At 41.9% G+C, this 7746-nt stretch overlaps 1 protein-coding gene across 1 annotated transcript in view; it reads left to right on the top strand.

Moving 5' to 3' along the window:
* Positions 1-7746, top strand: part of CENPM (centromere protein M) — an 81994-nt gene that overhangs the window by 1046 nt on the left and 73202 nt on the right. The gene's annotated exons all lie outside the window — the stretch shown is intronic.

Raw genomic sequence — 7746 nt, 5'->3', positions numbered from 1 at the left:
GGTATCATTTTTCACATTTTTTGTAAAATCACCAAAACCTGTATTTAGATGGACCTGCTCAATTTCTAATTGACACTGAGAGGCCTAAATAATAGTGAGACTCGTAAATTACCCCATTGTGGAAACTACACACCTCAACGTATGAAAAACCACTTTTAAGAAGTTTGTTAACGCTTTACGTGTTTTATAGGGGTTAAAACAGAATGGAGGTGCAGTCTGCAAGTTGTAATATTTTTTCACAATACTCATTTTGGGTGGAAAATTAAACATTTACAATGGATTAAATGAATAAAGGCTTCACAAAGTTTGTTACCCAATCTCTCCCGAGTACACGGATACCCCATATGTGGTGGTGACTGCTGTATGGGGACACGGCCGGGCAGAGAAGGGAAGGAGGCGCCATGCAGATCAGATTTGCTATGTCACATTGTACAGGCTATAATTTTTTTCTTTTTTTTTAATGTGGACCTATAGGGGCTTATTTCTTTTGCCACATGAGATGCACTTTTCTGGTAAGTAATTTGGGGGAATCTATAGGCTAATTGGTGAGATTTTATTAACTCTTTGTTGGTGGAGGAAATGAAAATCATCACTTTTCAGGAAGATTTTTATGGGGTTTTTTTTGGCTGTTTACCATACCATAAAAATAGTATATTATTTTTATTCTATGGGTCGCCACGATTACAAAAAGACCTCATTTATATAGATTTTTTATTTTTTCCCATTTTTACTGAATAAAAAGTAATTTGGCAAAAATGTTGTTAATTTTAGCATCACCGTCTTTCATATGCATAACTTTTTTATTTTTCGCCTCACAAATCTGTTTAAGGGCTTATTTTTTACGAGAAGGATTGTTCTTTTTAGTGGTCTTATTTTAGAGTGCATAACATTTTTTAAATCCCTTTTTAGAGCATTTTTATAGGGTATTAATTGAAAATGATCTTTTTTCTGGAGCTTTTTTTTGTTTTGTTTTTTACGGGGTTCACTTTGCGGATCTAATAACGATTCTCTTTTATTATGCAGATTGTTACGGACGCAGGGATACCAAATATGTGGGGGTTTTGTGTATTTTATTCAATTGTACTGAATAGAAACCAATTTGGAGAAAATCTTGTTCATTTTAGCATCATCATCTTTTCATATGCATAACTTTTTTATTTTTCGGCTGACAAATCTAGTTAGGGGCTTATTTTTTGCGAGAAGAGTTGTTCTTTTTAGTGGGCTTATTTTGGAGTGCATAACATTTTTTAAATTACTTTTTAGAGCATTTTTTATAGGGTATTAATTAAAAATGACCTTTTTTCGGAACGTTTTTGCGTTTTTTTTTCTACGGCGTGTACCGTGAGGGTCCAGTAACGATTCTGTTTTATTATACAGATTGTTACGGACGCCGCAATACCAAATATGCGGGGTTTTTTTGTGTTTTTGTGTTTTTTTATACTTTATTAAGTGTTTTTATAGGAAAGTGACATTTTAGGGGCTTATATTTTAATGCATTTATTTTTTATTTATTCTAATGTATTAACTTTAGTGTTTTTGACTTTTTTTTAATTCTACATACTTGAACTTAAACCAGTGATGCTCTGATCGCTGGTTTAAGTTCAATACACTGCTCTACAATACTATTTTATTGTAGAGCAGTGTAAACTGTCTGCGCATGCTCAGACAGTTTACAGTCAGACCCGGAAGGGGTCTGACTGCCATGTAGACCGGGCAGCTCCGGGGCACATGCCAGTCCTCGGAGCTGCCCAGAAGTGGATCGGATCCCCCGGTAAGCGGCACAGGGGATCCGATCCACAGCGCAAACACCCTTACACGCCGCGGTCATGTTTGACCGCGGCGTGTAAGGGGTTAACACCCGCGATCGGAGCCGGCTCCGATCGCGGGTGTTAGTGCAGGCTGTCAGCTGTACTAGACAGCTGACAGCCGCTGCTTCTGGTATCGGCTCCGTTCGTGAGCTGGTGCCCGAAGCAGGATGTTATAGAATGTCCCCGTGCGCTAAGCATCTAGCCCCGGGGACGTACTATAACGTCCTGGTGCGCCTAGGGGTTAATGAGTTTAACCCCTTCAATTTGCTCTTTCAATTTGCACTATTCTGAGGCCGATAACTTTTTAATACTTTGGTGTACAGAATTGTGTAAAGTGTGTGGGTTTTTTTTTTTTTGCGCCGTGAGATAACATTTTCATTGCTACCAATATGGGGAGTGTATAACCTTTTTGATCACTTTTTTTATTTAAATAATTATATGTTGGAAAATGGCCAAAAAGTGGTTTTGGACATTTGGGTGCCATTTTCTGCTACGGGTTCACCACCAGAAATAACAGTTTTATGAAACTTTACAGGGGCGCTGGGCCTTTTAAATGGTTTACACCTGTGATCCTTGCTAGCGATGGGTGTTTAACCCCTTAAGGACGCAGGGTTTTTTCGCCCATTTCTCGCTCTCCACCTTCAAAAATCCATAACTTTTTCATTTTTACGTGCACAGAGCTGTGTGAGGGCTTATTTTGTGCGTAACAAATTTTACTTTCCCGTAATGTTATTTATTTTAACATGCCGTGTACTGTGAAGCTGAAAAAAAAATCCAAATGTGGAAAAATTGAAAAAAAAACGTCACGTTCTTGTGGGCTCAGTTTTTACGACTTTGACTGTGCACTCAAAATAACACCTCAGCTTTATTCTTTGGTTCAGTGCGATCGCGGTGATACCAAATTTATATAGGTTTTTGTGTTTTAATACATTTTCAAAAATTAAACGAATGTGTACAAAAAAGAAAAAAAAATTTTTTTGCCATCTTCTGAAGCTAATAACTTTTTCATACTTTGGCGCACGGAGCTGTGTGATGTGTGATTTTTTTTTTTTTGCGAAATGAGCCGACGTTTACATTGCTACCATTTTGAGGTCTGTGCGACATTTTGATCATTTTTTTTATGTGATGTAAAAAGGTGTAAAAGTTGCATTTCGGACATTTGGGCGCCATTTCCCGTCTCGGAGGTCACCGCCGGCCGTAACTGTTTTCATATTTTGATAGATCGGGCATTTTGGGACGCGGCGATACCTAATGTGTCTGTGATTTTTACCGTTTATTATGTTTTATATCAGTTCTAGCGAAAGGGGGGGTGATTTGAATTTTTAATAGTTTATAAATTTTTTTTTATATTTTTTAAACTTTTTTTTCACTAATTCTTAGACCATCTAGGGTATTTTAACCCTAGATGGTCAGATCGTTCCTACCATATACTGCAATACTTCTGTATTGCAATATATGGCATTTTTGCAGCTCATTCATTACAATGAGCCACTGGTTCATTGTAACAAATCTGCAGAAGCCATTAAGCCTCGGGTCAAATGAAGACCTGAGGCTACGATGGCAACCGATCGCCGCCCCCCAATGATGTTCGGGGGCGCGGCGATCGTAATAAAGATGATGGCGGCGGCTTTGCCGGCGGCAATCAAAGGATTAATGGCCACGATCGGTGCAAGCACCGACTGCGGTTATTAGCGGGAGGGGTTTGCTGCAATATGCAACAACCCCCACCCTTGTATGAAGAGGACTCAGTCCGTGAGCCCTCTTCATACATTCCCTGTACCTCTGCGCCGTAGAGCTACGGCGCACAGCGTTAAGTGGTTAATAATAATAATCGTTTATTTATATAGCGCTATCAAATTCTGCAGTGCTTTACAAATCATATACAAATATAATATTACATTACAGAGTATAAACCGTCATGGGGAACAATAGAATTGAGGTTTGCTGCATTATGCAGCAAACACCCAGGTTGTATAAAGAGGGCATAGCCCGTGAGCCCTCTTCATGCACCCACTGTGGCACCATGGTGTTGAGGAATGACATGGTGCGGCAAGGGGTTACATATCTTAACACCAAATGTGTGTAAATGATTGCTGCTAATGATGGGCTAGATTTATCTTTATTGTGAGCTGAATCATTAGGCTCAGCTCACTATAGAGTCTGCTCCTGAATGGCTACCTATGTAATAACATAGGGAGAGATTTTCAGGGTGACTATTCTGATGTTATGGGAAGGCTACGTGAGCTGTTGGGTATCAGGTCGCAATCGCATATGTGTTTTCATGGAAGAGCTTGTGATCAGACCCTGGTGTCTTTTATTTTTTAACAATCGTGTGTTCCACTTGAGACGCATATGTGATGTGGCCAAGCCATGCCCTTCTGTCTGCTACCAATGCATTATGAAACGCAACGCTAGCAGCACGTGTGACAGTGGCCTCAGAGGGCGGTTTCCTACATACCGTTTTCCCGTAAGAAAACCGCCCAGAGTGTGCTCACACATGGGATTTGCATTGCTTTATAAATGCAATAAAATTGCCCAGGATTTAAATTAACTCAATACACCACAGCTTTGTGTAAACGCACACTTGGCCAACTGGCTCATTGTAACGAATATGCAGAAACCATTCATCCTCGGGTATGACGAAGGCCCGAGGCTGTCATGGCAACCAAACACCCCCCCCCCCCATGACGTTTGGGGGAGCGACGATCGGAGGAAACATGGCTTCGCCCATGCGCCTCCACGTTTAAAGTGTCGCCGGGGACTTTGCTGGCGGCAAAGAAGAGGCTACCTACATAAGAAGTGCCGGAGAGCCAGTGACGTCACGCGCGCATGGTGCGCCGAAGCTGCCTCACATATAAAGATTAAAAAGTGTTTACACCGCGATACAGCGGTTTATGACACTTACGAAAATAAGCTCCGGCACCAGCTCACCATGATTTGCAGCTTACACCTACTATTTTGTGTGGTAGGTTTCCTTTAAACAGATTCAAAACGCAATTCAACCGCAGCGTTTTAGCACAGCCAAATACAGGCGGTCCCCTACTTAAGGACACCCGACTTAGGCCGGCGCCACACAGGGCGCTTTGTCTGCGCTTGCAAACGCAGACAAAGTCGCGCCCACCGGGCATAGAAACGCCGATGCGATCGGGCCGAGGCCCGCCCCGGTGGGCGCGACTTTGTCTGCGTTTGCAAGTGCAGACAAAGCGCCCTGTGTGGCACCGGCCTTACAGACAACCCATAGTTACAGACAGACCCCTCTGACCTCTGGTGAAGCTCTCTGAATGCTTTACTATAGTCCCAGACTGCAATGATCAGCTGTAAGGTGTCTGTAATTAAGCTTTATTGATAATCCTTGGTCCCATTACAGCAAAAAATGTTTAAACTACAATTGTCCCTGGGGCCAAAAAATGTTTTTGTCTGGATCTACAATTATAAAATATACAGTTTCGACTTGCATACAAATTCAACTTAAGAACAAACCTCCGTACCCTATCTTGTACGTAACCCGGGGACTGCCTGTATACATCTAAAAAAACTCAAGTAAAAAGAAGGGTAGGCGCACACAACACAATAATTCATGTGTCCAAAATACCCTCAAAATCACCTTGGTGTGTTAATTCGTCTTTGCTGAAGTAGTGCTAGCAGTGAATGCAGGAGTCGGTGGAACTGGCTCTACAGACAGGACAGTCGCATGATTGTCGTGTCAGCAGGGGATAATAAGAGCTGCTTGTACAGCTCTGATGAGACAACTGCCCCTAAGGCTGGCGCCACACGTGGCGCTTTTGTCTGCGTTTGCGAACGCAAACGCAGACAAAGTCGCGCCCACCGGGGAGGGCCTCGGCCCGATCGCATCGGCGTTTCTATGGAAACGCCTGCGATCGGGAACGAGCCGCCGGTGTTTCGTGTTAATTTAACGCGAAACACCGGCGTCTCGTTCCCGATCGCAGGCGTTTCCATAGAAACGCCGATGCGATCGGGCCGAGGCCCGCCCCGGTGGGCGCGACTTTGTCTGCGTTTGCGTTCGCAAACGCAGACAAAAGCGCCACGTGTGGCACCAGCCTAAGGGTTGTTTCCCTTGGAACTGGGGTTCCAGTTACATGTAAAAATTTTAAACATTTTTTTTAAAACACACATGTGGAAATGTCCCCCAGGGCTCTTTTATGATGTCATTGGGGTTATATATAATAAAATGAAAAAAAAAAATTAAATATTTAAAAACATTTTTATTTCCCAATAAAAAGTTAAAAATCCCCTCCCACACTGTAAAAAAACATTGCTGTTATCACCCCGTTTGCCCAAGACTATACATATTACATATGAAAACAACCAGTACACCCTAGGGAATTAACCCCTTCACGCTCTGCGAGGATATATCGGCCGCAGAGCTATGAAGGCTGAGCCCTCTTCATACAGAGATGGGCTTTGCTGCATATTGCAGCAAAGACCCACCGCTATCACCCACGGTTGGTGCTTATCCTTGCAGAGCGTGAAGGGGTTTATTCCCTAGGGCAGTGATGGCTAACCTATGGCACTGGTGCCAGAGGTGGCACTCCGAGCCCTTTCTGTGGGCACTGAGGCCATCACCATCGATGACTCCAGGTATCTTCCTGCAGTCCCAGACAGCCCAGGACTTGCTGTGCACAGAGCTATTTTAAAGTGACAGCTCTACCTGGGACTATTTTCTGCTTTATTGGTGTCCTCAGGTGCTGGTATCAATGAAAACTGTGTCAGAGAAGGGAGTATAAATCACAAATTAAATTTTGTGTTGGAACTTTGCGATAAATAACTGGGTCTTTGTTGTAGTTTGGGCACTCGGTCTCTAAAAGGTTTGCCATCGCTGCCCTAGGGTGTACTGGTTGTTTTCAAATATAATATGTATAGTCTTGGGCAGACGGGGTGATTACGCTGTATTGTGATTTAAACACTTTTTAATCTTTATATGTGAAGCAGCTTCGGTACGCGACCGTGCGCGCTAGACGTCACCAGTTTTCCGGCACTTCCTATGTAGGTGCACGCACAGTCGTGCGCTTGGTGCGCCAAAGCTGCTTCAGATTTAAGGATTTTAAACCGCGATACAGCGGTTTAGGAGAATAACGAAAATAAGCTGGTGCTCGGTATTTGCAGCTTACACGTGGTAGGTTTCCTTTAACCCCTTAACGCTGAAGCCACTTTTCACCTTCCTGACACGGCCCATTTTTTAAAATCTGACATGTCTACTTAAGTGGTTATAACTTTGGAACGCTTTAACATATCCAGTTGATTTTGAGATTTGTTTTTTGTGACACATTGTACTTCATGTTGGTCGAGAAATTTAATCAATATGTTTAGTATTTATTTATGAAATAAATGGAAATTTGGCTAAAATTTTGAAAAAAACAATGTTTTCCAAATTCAAAATTTTCTACTTTTTGGAAAGTTGGTTATATCACTAAAATAACTTGATAACTAACATTTTCCATATGTCTGCTTTAACTTGGCAACATTTTTCAAACCTCTTTTCCTTTTTTTAGGATGTTAGGAGGCTTATAACTTTAGGTGCAATTTTTCAGATTTTCACGAAAATTATCAAAACCTACTTTTGGAGGGTCAATTTAGTTAGAAGTGACTTTATAAGGCCCACATGACAGGAAACCCCCACAAATGACACCATTTTAGAAACTACACCCCTCAAAATATTCAAAACAACCTTTGGGAATTTTGTTAACCCTATGAGTGTTTCATGAGGGTGAAAGATAAATGAAAGTGAAATTACAGAAATGTAATTTTATCTTACAATAGATTCATTGAACACTAAAATTTGCACCTTCACAATGGGTTAAAAAGGAAAATGCATTTTACAATGTTGAGGGCAATTCCTCCTGAGTATGCCACAAACCATTTTGTCACTGTACCCTGCTGTACGGGCACAGGGGGGCACTTGGAATGGAAAGAGCGTTGT

This window comes from Engystomops pustulosus, chromosome 10 (assembly GCF_040894005.1).
Source record: "Engystomops pustulosus chromosome 10, aEngPut4.maternal, whole genome shotgun sequence".
In the NCBI taxonomy this organism is placed as follows: domain Eukaryota; kingdom Metazoa; phylum Chordata; class Amphibia; order Anura; family Leptodactylidae; genus Engystomops; species Engystomops pustulosus.
This window is presented reverse-complemented; position numbering and strand designations above follow the sequence as displayed.